The sequence below is a fragment of the Phocoena sinus genome, chromosome 12 (assembly GCF_008692025.1).
Source record: "Phocoena sinus isolate mPhoSin1 chromosome 12, mPhoSin1.pri, whole genome shotgun sequence".
In the NCBI taxonomy this organism is placed as follows: domain Eukaryota; kingdom Metazoa; phylum Chordata; class Mammalia; order Artiodactyla; family Phocoenidae; genus Phocoena; species Phocoena sinus.
The window spans coordinates 69,172,038-69,185,982 of NC_045774.1; positions in this window are offsets into that span (position 1 = coordinate 69,172,038).

Sequence of the window (13,945 nt, forward strand, 5' to 3'; positions counted from 1 at the left end):
CTGTGCTCATTGAAATTGCTTTCTATCTATGCCAAATGAACACAACTCTCCTGCTATGTGTGAACTTGAGGCATTCTTGTAAAGTGGGCTACACAGCAAGATTAATTTTTTCCCCGATTAAAATCCACTATGGTGGGCTTCCCTGGTGGCGCAGTGGTTGAGAGTCCGCCTGCCGATGCAGGGGACACGGGTTCGTGCCCCGGTCCGGGAAGATCCCACATGCCGCGGAGCGGCTGGGCCCGTGAGCCATGGCCGCTGAGCCTGCGCGTCCGGAGCCTGTGCTCCGCAGCGGGAGAGGCCACAACATTGAGAGGCCCGCGTAACCCAAAAAAAAAAAAAAAAAAAAAAAAAAAAATCCACTATGGTATTAAAAGAAATTACAATGGGCTCTTTTATTTTTATTTATTTTTTCTGTTGGATTTTTACAATTTTTTTATTGAAATAGAGTTGACTTACAATGTTGTATTAGTTTCAGGTATACAGCAAAGTGATTCAAATATATATATGTGTGTATATATATATATATATATATTCCTTTTTTATATTCTCTTCCATAATAGGTTATTATAAGATATTGAGTATAGTTCCCTGTGCTATACAGTAGGTCCTTGTTGGTTATTTATTTTAATATAGTAGTGTATATATATTAATCCCAAACTTCTAATTTATCCCTCCCCCCTCTGCACAATGGGACCTTTTATTGATTTTTTTCTTTTTCGGGGGGATTTTTAAAAATATTTAGCATGTTTCTATCAAGAAAGGAAGGATACGAAGGGAAACACTTAAAAAATAATAATAAGCCCAGTGAGAGTTTCAATTCCCCCACCTATTCAATTTCCTTTAAAAAGGCCCCAAGCACCCACACAAACCCATCTCTGGAATTGAAGCAGGCCACCTTCACTCTTCCCAGGTTGGCTTCTGGTCCTTTCTATATCCGACCCCTCATTTGGCTGCATACCTCAACTCTCATCATTTACTACCTGCTTCCTCTTTTTATATGTAAATATATAAACATATTATTTCTAGATTTGAGCTGAAGTGTTCAATTCAGTCAAGTTCATTCATTCATCTACAGCAGAAGGGGGAAGGCCCTTTGGGTTGTGGGTTAGCCAAATTCTTCCAGTAGGACAGCCCTAATGTACTCTGTGGTACCAGGAGAAAGTGACTTTTATCCTTTCCACCCTAGAAATCTCTTGCCACCTCCTATGCCAATCTGTCACTGGGAAAATGGATTTTTGTTGTCCTTCTTTAATTTTAAAATAGCAAGTGTTTCTCTTTTATATATAAAATCTGTACTCTCTTTCCCCCCAGAAATGGAATCTCTTACTAGTTTTTTTATCCAGTTATTAAAATAATTCAAGCTTGCTTTTAAAAAGTTCAATAATATAAAAATGGAGAAAGCAAGAAGTGAAAACTTTCCATAATTCTATTTATTCCCAGAGATGGCCAAAATTATTAGTTTTATATCTATCCTTACAGATATCTACAAATGTGTGTATATACATATGTAACTGTTATACAACATATACTGTGTAATTGTTATATATTATGTATACACATATACATAGGCAAATACATATAGAGTGTATGCATACATATTTCTAAGATAGTATGTACAGTATGTACTATATACTGCATGTTTGACAAAGATGGAATCACATTATTTACTCTTTTCTGTGGTTTGCTTTTTTTTACTTTAAATAGCTTGTCGTGTACATCTTACATATGAATCTATCTCATTTTTTATAATGGCCTCTCAGTAATATTCCTTTGTACCATAATCTTTACCCTCCACTGAAGGTCGTCTATGATCCTCTAAGTTTTTCTTAAATATTAAAAGTATTGCAATAAACATCTATATACATATATGCCTTTGCATGTTCTAATTATTTCTTTAGGGTAATTTCTTACAACTAAAAGTTCTGTGTTAAAGCTTATGTACATTTAAAATATGACAACCTAATGCTCAATAGCAAACCAGAAAAGTCATATCACTTTATACTTTTAACAAGTTTCCTGCAATTATCTTTATTTTTCATTATTGCCAATGTGATGTCCAAAAAGAAAAACATGAGCATGTCACATTATTGGCTAATCTGCATTTCTTTGAATTTTAGCGAAGATGAGTGTCTTTTCAGGTGGGTGTTCCTTAGCCATTTGATCTTCTTTTATGAACTGGTTGAGCCTGTGTGTCTGTACCACTCCTGTTTCCTCCCCCTCCCACCCCATATGTACATACTTTTGGTTGACAGCAGCAGGTCCAAGTATGTTACAGGAGCTGGCCAATAAATTTCCTCTCCTGGGAACTTGGATCTGAGAACAGGGAACATCTAATCTGCTGCATTTAAACTACAAAATGAGGCAAAGCTGGGCTGGGTCAGCCATTCTGGTTACATCATCAAGAAGAGAAAGCAGACCTGCAGAGAGAGAGGAAAGAAGCAGGCATCCCCTGGAAGCACAGGTGAGGGCCTGTGGCCTTGAGTACTTCCTGTTCTCCAAGCCTGTGAGTAAAGCTCTGTCTTCTTAAGCTGGTTGGAATGGACTTCTGTGAATATAACAGTGCCACAGATTCTTCACCATGAGAATATTGGGTGGGGGGAGGAGTTAATTTTGAAAGAATATTCTCATCTTCATTTCCCCCTTTCATGGTTCCTAAGAAGCCCAAAGGAGCCCTAAGAAATTCCCAAGCTTAAAGAGAAGCTGAAGCAAAAATGACCCCCAAATGGGTCAAATATGTCTTCGCTGTAGTGGTCTTTTGATTTGTTCCTCAAGGAGTCCCATCCGATTGGACCCCTGGACCCCCGTGAGCCCTGCCTCAGTACTGTACACCTTGCCAGAGCCATGGCTCCCATTTCCTGAGCAGTGGCTACGTACTTGCTAAGTGTCTTGCTTATGTTATGTCATTGAATTGGTAAAGTGGACATATTATTGCTCAATTTCTCAAAAGAGGAAACTATGGCTTAGGGAGGTTTACAGTAAGTTGCTCAAGAACACTCAGCTAGAAAGTGCTGGAGCAGGATTCCAGTTGCTGGCGGACGCTGCTGTGCCTTCTGTTGCCTGGGCCGCCCAGCGTGGTGTCTCGGGCCTAGAACTAAAGCGGCATTGGTCTCCAGGGCAGAACCGTGGTCTCCGAGATCGTGGCTCCAGGCCCCTCTGACTGCCACCTGCAGATCCTTATCTTTCCCAGGACGAGAGTCACACATATTCCAGCTGCCGGCAGCCTTTCTGGTCATGTGCAGAGAAGACTTGTTGGTCTCCAGTGTACTGGACTGCCTGCTGAATGAATGGGTTCTGAGGGCTGCACAGGCTACATCCTCAAGATGGGCCGGGGTCACCCAAGGTGTCCTCAGTCACCTCTCTGCTCTAGGCTGGCCCCTCTGACACAGGGTTTCTACCCCCTACCCCCTGCCCCCATGGTCTACCTCCCCTGTAATAATGACAGCCAACAGCTCTGAAGGGTTTGCCATTCCAAACGCTTCATATGTAGTATAAGCTCATTTATCCTCACATCAGCCCTAAGAGTTAGATACTATTAACACCCCCATTTCACAGAAGAGGAAATGGAGGCACAGACAGGTTAAGTGACATGCTCAAGGTCACACAGCCAGTGAACAGCAACCAGGATTCCAACACAGGTGTCAGAGAATCTGCTGTGGAGCTGGTGAAAGCTAAGACGCTCTCCTCAGAAAAATGCAGAGGCTCATGATTCTGTGTAGTTTCAGGGTTTCATCTTGAGGAGTCCTACTATAGATCACCCACCTTGTATCGCAGGGCTCAGAAAAGTCAGGTGTCCTCAGAGGCCAGGCAGGGAATGTGGATGGGTGCAGGGGCTGGCTGGGAGAAATGACAGTGGGCCCAGGATGGTTCGTGGACTCCTGCCAAGAGCATCTGTACTGGACCAAGCAGATGCCCTGTACTGGACCAAGAATACTTACCTGTGGGCTGAACCCAAGGACACTGCAATCGGTGTGCAGCTTCTGCTAGAATACCACATGGTCCCTTATTTGCTTATCTGCCAACAGGTATGTGTGATGCTCCTAATATTTGTAAAAACTGCTCCCCCGGCTCAGGGCGATCTGCAGCCGATTCCAATCTGAACTTCCAATTACCGGGTCCAGAGCTGTTACCTCTCATCCCCACAACCACTACCCCTCCAGGCATCCAGGGCCCCAACCACGCCCCGCCTTGGGCTTCTGATGGTCCAGGGACGTTTTCAGGGTGTGGGTGACCAGGTTGGGTGAATCAGAATGTGTCACTCCTGCGGACCGTCATGGGGTGGAGGGGGGCAGCTGGCTCTCAAAGACACTGGATTTAGGCAGTGACACGTCCCAGGTCCCACGTGGCTCCAGGACAATGGGAGAGGCTCCATTGTGGCTGAGCAGTGCCTAGTTTCTGTCCTCCTGGCCCCTTCAGCCCAGTCTTCTTTCTGTTCTCCTAATCTCTCTTCTGTCTTTGTTCTTCCCCACACCCACCCTCAAGAGGTGAGAAATATTTGTCTAGCCCTGGGAAAACTGCCCTTTCTCAACATTGCTGTATTTTTTCTCGGTGGCACTTGCTGTATTTTTTTTTTGGCTGCATTGGGTCTTCGTTGCGGTGCGTGGGTTTCTCATTGCAGTGGCTTCTCTTGTTGCAGAGCACGGGCTCTAGGCACGCGGGCTTCAGTAGTTGCAGCACTTGGGCTCAGTAATTGTGGCTCGCGGGCTCTAGAGCATGGGCTCTAGAGCACAGGCTCAGTAGTTGTGGCACACGGGCTTAGTTGCTCCGCGGCATGTGGGATCTTCCCGGACCAGGGCTCGAACCCGTGTCCCCTGCATTGGCAGGCGGATTCTTACCCACTGCACCACCAGGGAAGCCCTGCTTGCTGTGTTTTGATATTCCTATTTCAAAGCACCTAGCATAACTTCCCTATTAGGTTTAGGCTTTTGGGAAACACAAAAGCTAGACCCTATTTCTGCTTTCCGTTCGGTAATGTCCCCCCACTGAAGCAATGAATCACAGCGGTTACCTACTTAAAGGGAAAGGGGAGGAAAGGAAGGGTGGAAATGTTGGGAGAAAAAAGTTCTTCCGTTAATATTAAAAAATATTATCCCATCACATATTTTCCATCTTAAGACTCCTTTATACAACTCTTGATGACCCCAAAGAACTTGTTTCTATGGGCTATACATATTGATGTTTAATGTACTCAAAATTAAGATGGGTAAATGTGTAAAATATTTATTTACTTAAAAATAACAATAAACCCACCACATGTTAACATAAATCACATTTTTTAAAATAACTGTATTTTCTAAAACAAGCCAACAAATGAAAAAGATTCCATGAGAAGAATGCCATTATTTACTTTTTCATCAATCTTTTTAATTTCTGGCTTAACTGAAGGCAGCTGGATTCTCATATCTGCTTCTGCATTCAGTGTAACATGATAGCACATGTCATGTAGCCTCTGGAAAACTTCCCTATACACTCGTGAGCAAACAAGAGTGAAAGAGATGAACAACATCATAGGATTACGATGAAAGTACCCAGAGGAGGACCTTTCTGGAGGACTACCAGAAAGGCACACGCAGTGAGAACTGTTGATTTAGATGCGAAGTACAATCAGAAGGCTCTGAGTGACAGTCCTCAAGGAAACCAGCATGATTGTCATGTAAAGGAGGCAGTTTTGGAGGCAGACACTTCTAGGTTTCAATCCCAACTCCTCACCTTCCTACGGAGTAGCCTTTGGAAGGTTACTGAACTTTTCCAAACCTCAGGTCTCCTACGTATGAATGGAGAACAATCATACCTACCTTACCAGGTTGTTGAAAGATAACAAGGTATTTTCCAAACTTCATTCATCATAATTTTTTCCAAGTCCATGTAAGAACTATATTATTATCCTCTTTGTATTTTTCCATAGCTCCTGTTCGAAATTTAAATATATTTTGAAAGGAAATTTTATGTCCTTATCATAAACAGAGAATTACTTGCCCTAAATCGAAGGTGCAGTGAAAATAAAAAGTGATCTTGTTGCCAGAGAAATTGTTCAGCTCCGGCCTGCTCTCCTTTTGGAACAAAAGGAAATAAGCCAATGTAAGAAAGTCATTTAAGACCTGCACCAAAGAGACTCGACCAGATGTGGGCAGAAGGAGTCAGAGGCTTGAAGAAAGAATGGCTTTCTCATTATGTGATGCAGTTTGATTTCTGCCTTGCCCATACACCACTAAGTCATCTCCTGTACTACCTAAACCATTTCCTACAGCGCCCCACCCTCAGGAGACACTGTGATCATGCATGGAAAGCACTTAGCTCAATGCCTGGCACCTGGGAAGTACTCTCCATTGCAGCTTCTGTTATCTTTTCTAATTCTTCCTTTTCTTTTCCCTCATGAGTTAAATGATTCACGTAAGCTCATAACGTAAGTTATTTGGTGGAGGACTATGTCTACGACACCCGTGTTACATCTCTCTGTGGATTAGAGCTCAGACTCTGGAACCAGGCCCTGCTTTAGAGCTGTGTGACCTTGAGCAAGGGACTCAACCTCTCTGTGCCTCAGTAGTCTCAACAGTAATACAATGATACAATAGTACCTAATTCATAACATAAGAGCAGATGAGTTAATACTTGTAAAGCACATGGGACATGCCTGGCAGGTAGCCAAAACTATATACATACGGGTTAATAGCCTGCTTTCTTTTTCTTGAGTTGTGTTTGACAGTAGTCATTAACATGCAGGTTACTATAGAGAAGTTTTTCTCAAACTCTCTGAAATGAAGGACCAGATTTTCCCCTCCAATCCAGGTGGACCAATACATTTGGATATAGAACAAAAAAAGAATTATTAGAAAAAGGAAATAAAAAAGAGAAGATATAAAATACAAGCCCATATATTTTATTAGATTCAATAGACATATATTTCAATAATCAGAGAACAATACATAGGAAAAAGTAAATTGCAGAAATGTGTCCGCTGTTCATTGAAAGCCTGAGCACAGGCAATTAATAGCTTTGCTTCGGTACTTTCTTGTCATTCCACATTTGTGATGAAACAAAAAGTTAGGAGGGAAACAGCAATTCTCCACGTTAAATGCTGATATGCGTACTTGAAACAAACATTTTGTGTATTATTATTTAAAGTTTTTTGTGCGATAGGTGAGCTTGCGTTTTGCTTGGTAATTTGTCTAATCTAGGCTAAATAGATGAGAGCGCTACAAAGAGGCGATGGTGTATATCTAAACAGTTTCTATGTTTGTTTTAATAACATTCATAGTAGAGAAACCAGTCTCACAGAGGTAGGTAGATGAGAAAGGAAAAAGAGAATTTAAAGCCAGTTCTGCAAGCTCTGGATATTCATCTTCTACTTTTATCTAAAATGAAGCACATGATGTTGTATATTCAACATTCATTTTCAATCCTTCATCAGTAGTCAGTTCCAAAACTGATCTCTTAAAGTTATAGTTAAATTTAAATTATCTTTGCTAAACAAGTGAACAAGATGAATTCTGGATTTTATACACTTTGGGGTTACAGTTGACAAATTAACCTTAAAATATCACAGATGTATTGGGATGGCTAGCAGGAAGTTGTGTCACATGTGACTCAGACATTCCAGTTCAGTGCCTTAACTATACCCTGTATCTTAGTTTGTTCAGGCTGCTATAACAAAATACCATAAGCTGGGAGGCTTAAAAACAACAAACATTTATTTCTCACAGTTCTGGAGGCTGGGAAGTCCAAGATCAAGGCACCAGTAGAGGGTTCACTTCTATTTCATAGACACTGCCTTCTCTCTGGGTCCTCACATGGCAGGAGAGGCAAGGGAGCTCTCTCAGTCTCTTTTATAAGGGCACTAATCCCATTCATGAGGGCTCCACCCTCATGACCTAACCACATCCCCAAGGCCTCACCTCCAAATACCATCACACTGGGAATTAGGTTTTAACATATGAATTTTGTGTGTGTGGAGGCACCCTGTTCAACAAGACTAGTCCTCTGGTGATGCCCTTGCATGTTGTGACAATGTCGAATTGCTCTAAAAGTTTCTAAGCTGTCATTGTCGATTTCTATACCTATCTTGTTGTGGCTGGGAACAAACCCACAGACCACACTTTGAGTAGCAGTGATAGGAAACACAACGCTAGAATGATGAGTTACCTAATTTTAGAAGAAATATTGTTGGATGATAGATGATGCTTCAGTTTTTTATCAAGACCATTTCCACTTCTGAAGAAAGTAGCTGTCTCCTACTCATACACTTGCATCTCAGGTGCTAAAAACATTCTTGAGGGGAACACTCAGGCCATGAAAGTAATGTTATCAAATTTCCAGAGGAAAGAAAACTGGGACAGAATTAGTCCTTTCCTCTCAAACCGCAAGCCACAGCCTTCACTCACAGTCACAGACTTGGGTAATAATTGTCTACACACACCTATGAGCTCCATGAGCGCTGAGATCACATAGTTTTCACCTGTAACTGGAGCAGCTGGCACTGAGATTGGCATATGGAAGTCACTCAATAAACGTTTAAGCGAGTAGATTCTAAGAAGCTTAGCAGTCTTACATCTCTGCTGGAGTGCTGTAGAGGGGTGGTTACTGAGGACAAAAGGAACAGTTTAGCAGCGTGGCAGATGTATGCACCTTTTGTTTTTCTTCTCACTACTTTCCTGGGTTATGATCTCTTGAAAAGCAAACACAACCTTCAAGTGTGTTGTCTCCATTGAAAGCCATTCTGAACTCCATTCTTTCACAGAGCAGAAAGTCACTTAGATCCAGGAATTTTCATTGATCCAGGTGAGCATTTTTAGATTGCCTGGACCCCCTTCTTTTATTCTGTTTTCTCTCTATCACAGGGGCCATGTCTTAGTTATCTTAGTTTCACTGTGGCTTCATGGAGGGCCCGGCACGCACCTGAGGACCATGGCATAGTGTTTTTAGCACACCTGCCAGGGAGAAGCTAAGTGAACTAGAGCAGAGCTTCTCAAATTTAATGTGCCCGTGAACCACCTGGGGGAGCTTGTTAAAATGCAGATTTTCATGCAGTAGTAGCTCCAGGTGTGTGCCCAGGTGACGCCAAAACTTCTCATCCTTGGGCCACATTTTAAGCAGCAAGCATCCAAGAGGAATGAAAGGAACCTGAACTTCTCTTTAGCTGCTTCTCAGCAAATGAAGTAGAAGATGTGGTTAATATTATTTAGGAATGACTTTTAGGGATCTGTAGCTAGCTGTTTTGGAGACATGATGAAAGATCTTCTTAAGAAAGGAAAATAAGTCATGTAGGCCACACATGATTCCATAATACTCCCTGGGGTCTCACAATTGCCTTAGAACAGAAACACGATACCACAACAATCAATCATCTCAAAGCTTGGTACTCAAGGATCAGATTCCAAGAGGAAACAAAACACAGTGAAGCAGTCATAGGATACATTCTTCTGTGTCTTCTGGAACACACGCTCACACTGTTCTTAAAAGGAACACTTTTTTTTGATTGACCACTTGCTACTTATTTCCATTATGATGCTTTGTAAAATTTACATTAATCCATCTCTTTCTCTCCAGGTTTCTTCACTGCCCTAGTCAACAGTGCGGCGTACAAGAACACACCTTTGGGATCTCACACACTTGGGTGATAGTCCCAACTCTGACCCATTTAAGACAGTGTGACCTTAGACATGAGCCACAGGTTCAAGAGTAAAATGGGATTAACACTACTGCCTTGAGTTTTTATTTAGGATGAACTGAGAAAGCACCTGGGCCAATGGTGGGATCCCTGTAAATAATACTTTTATTCCCCCAAATATTGCCAACCTAGGCTCTAACTCACGTTTCTAAGTGAGATTAAAGTGAGGTACACCCTGTAACTCAACAACACCAATTTGGAACCTAGATCTTGTCTAGTTCCTTCCTAGTGGCAGGGGATAGAGGAGAGGGGAGAGGTTCTCTCAGAAACTGGACCCCAGCAGCTGTGATTGGCCTCTGTGCAGAATAATGGACAAGAAAATACTCTATATCCTTTCACTACTTCCAGCTTGGGGAAATTTTGTAGTTTGACTTAGCATAATGATAACAGCCATCACTCACTAAGGGTTTACCATGTGCTAGGCACTGTTTTGGAATGTATGGGCTTTTAATTTTCCGATTGATGATCACTGAGATGACATTATTTCCATAAAATTACATTTTATTTTTCAAATAATTATGATAAAGGGGATTCTTGTAAAAGTATCTTCAGAAAATCATATAAAGTAGGAAGTAAGCTTCCTCAAGGGTGGGAACCATGTCTTGTTCATCTGGTTCCCACAGACCGTGTTCCACTGCTCAGAGGCAAATCCTGTTAAGAGTGCAGATTATCTCCTCTCACACGGGGATGATTTCTTGGACTAATCAGACCACAAAGAATAACTAACTGTGGGACACAACTTTCAGATGAAATCTAGCAGTTTCTTGGGCATCAAGTGAAGCCCTTGATATAGGCCAGGAGGGCTGCAAGTGACCAATCATTGGTCCCAGATTGATGCTTGTTATCAGTGTGTGGGGTTGGAAAAGCTGCTCCTGGGAGGAAGAGTGGGGCCTGTTTCTTCATTTCCTTTACACCACACACCTGACTGCCCCGTATAACAACGGGCTTGCCCAGGAAGCCCGAAGTATCAGGGAAGTGTAGGCATCATCTCATTCTCTTGAAAAGCCACATCAGGGTAGGTACACGGTGGCATCACGGAAGCCCAGGAAAACAGGCACAAGAGGGCATGGGAGCCCGACACGGACAGTGACACCACCTCTGAGTCAGGCTTGGACTCAAACAAGACAACAGAACTGACACCTGCAGGAGAAGGTGTGAAGGAACTCTAAAACTATACAATCAGGTGGGGCTAGGGACAACCTTCAGGGCTCTCCAATGGGGAGATGGTGTGTTAAGCTTTTCACTCCTCATCCAATGCTAAGTCTTTATTTTACGCCTGGCACTCTGCAAAGAATAGAACATGCATGGTTCAAAGTATATCACATTAATTAACTTTCCAGACAATTGAAAGTTTTGATTTTCTTAATCTTAAATACTATCGATGAAAAGTTTTCTAATATCGTATTAGTTACACAGTTTTTGAACTGTATACTAAGTGCAGTTTACTTATGACTTTGGGATCCCTGTCTTATTTAGGGTTGCCAGATAAAAATACTGGATACCTAGTAAGACTAGAATTTCAGATGAACACAGGCAATGTTTGAGACGTACTTGTACTAACGAATCATTCCTTGTTTATAAAATTCAAATTGAACTGGGCATCTTATATTTTTATTTGTTAATCTGGCAACCCTACCCTTAGTATATGGTGATGTAATAAAACAGTAATGCTTCAGGTATCATTGGGCTGATTGTCCTGACACTTCAGTGGTTCCAGGCTGTTGTGCTTTTTGAATTTTGTAGTTATTTTTTACATTCTCTTCCTTTGCTCTCCAGTGATTGTATTGCTTGTTGTAGTCAGCATATACACAGCATCTTCAATTCCCCTTTCCCTCTTCTTTATTCTTCTAATTGGTTTGGGCTGAGAAATAAGATCCCTAAACATGGTTGGCTTCTCTGTAAAGAGTAAACAGTTTCTGTAAGGATACAGGTCCTTGAGGGCACATATTTGAGAAAAGTATGCACATTTTTTTTGAAAAGGACTTCATAAAAAATTATTTTGACTGTCCAGAGACTATCCTGTGGTTTCTCTCGAAGTCCCTCAGGATAAGTGAATCGTGCTTATTTCCTAGAGTGCATTGTTCTTTATAGAGTACTATTCAAGTCGAAATCAGCCTCTGATGGAGAGGAGGTTAAAGCTAAATATAAGAGAATACGCAGTTGCCTGCACAACAGGATTTTGGAGGCTGTTTCTGAAAATTCTTTAGAAAGAGTCAGATAGACACTGATTTGGCCTGAGTAGTTCACCAGTAACCATACCTCGAGGCTGGGGACTAGACTAGGTGACCTCCAGAAATCATGCACAGATATATGGTTTTGATGACTCTATGGTCTATCCAGTCAACTCAAAATAATGACCACAAGCAAAATAATGAAACCAAAGTTCAAAAGGGCCAATGAAAAATAGTATACAGATACAGTGCTTATCAGAGACTCCAGCAAGCCTGCAAGATGTTATGTGGAAGGAATTACAATGTCTATTCTTCCCTACTGCGCTCATTTACACAATGATTAAACTTTTTTTTTTTTTGCCCTCAGCAATGCTTGCTCTGAATATAGATTTGAAGTGACTCCTGAATTAGAATGGCTATTCTTAATGCTGAACCTACCCATTACTCAAACTCAACATGCAAAGTCAGCAAACACCTGTCCCCACCTTACATATTTGCATTTACCTTTATTTGACGCCAGAAAAATTGTTTGAAAATGATTTATGGTACAAAGACGATCTTCAGGCTCAAGATGATGAGATTTTTGTGTCATCCAGTAATGTATACTTTTATTGGCTTTAGTCAAAGAATGACTCATCAGAATCAGATCCTGGGGAATATTTTGGGAGGTGTTAGAAAAGTCTAATACCAAGCAAAGACCAGCGTCTTGGTAAAGTAGTTTGATTTTCTTCAGAGATTGTACAAATCAGAAAATACTTGCTGGATTGTCACAAAACTATTCTAAATATTTCAAGCCTTTAAAACTTTTGTTATGGGCCCTTTAGTCCCAACAAGAGCAATTCTGGTCTGTGTGGGTCACTGGAGACTTTAGCTGTACTGTATATTTAGATTCATGTGGCCTGATTCAACTTATTAATGTGTTAAATATAGTTCTCCTTGCCTCTAGAAGTGAATAAAAATTTACTACTAAACTTGTTAAGACTTAAGGTGATGTTAAGATTTATGGCCTTTCAAGTATTATTTTTATTTTTAATTTTAGTCTAAGAAATGTTTTTAGGGTTTTTTTTCCTTCAACAGTTTTCTTCTACCCTAAAAGTGTTGCTTTTATATTTTAGTAGGTATCTATCTCAAGGGACAAGTATAATGTGGACTACTGGGAGAATAGGGTGATTAAAAAATGTTTGAGAAACATTCAATGGGTATTTGTTGAAGTGTGCAAGGTACTAGACTATTGGCAAGGCGCTAATACAGTGGTGGCAGAGGCAGAGTCATGAGCAGAGAATTACAGTATTACAATGTGAGAAGGGTAATGATGAAGATGTGCAGATAGGTGTCTCTTTTTCTGTGAATCTATAAAATGAATTCAGCCTTGACATGTTCCGGGAAGGTTGAGTCTTAAAGTAGTCAGGCAACAAGTATGGAAGAGAAGCTGGGCGAAGACACAGAGGTGAATCAGAGAGTTCTCCTCTTGTTCCTGTAAGCTTCTTAGCAGGCTCCTGAGCCACTGGTAGAAAGGAAGGCTGCCCCTTCCTTTCTACCAGAGAGCCTTTTGCAGATACGCAGTGCAGCAATGATTGCAAGGGTAGTTATTATGACTAAAATGTCAAGTTTACCAGATACCTCCTGCCACCTTTACACACAACTCTTTCCTCATTTTCCAGGCAACTGGGTGTAACTCAAATAACCACCACCCCTTTATTAATTTCCTAATATCAGAGTGTCACAAACTGGGTGGCTTAAACAATAGAATTTTATTGTCTCACTGTCTGGAGACTAGAACACTGAGATCAAGATATCAGCAGGGTTAGTTCCTTCTGACGACTGTGAGGAAGGGTCTGTTCCGTGCCCCTCTCCTAGCTTCTGATGGCTTGCTGGCAATCTTTGGCTTTCTTTGGTTTGTAGATGCATCACCTAGGTTTCGGCCTTCATGTGCGCATGGTGTTCTACCCATCTGTGTCCAAATATCCCCTTTTTGTAAGGACACCAGTCATATTGGATTAGGGGCCCACCCTATTCCAGTATGACCTCATCTTAACTAATTATATCTGAAATGATCCTATTTCCAAATATGGTCACATTCTGAGATACCTGAGATTAGCACTTCAACATATAA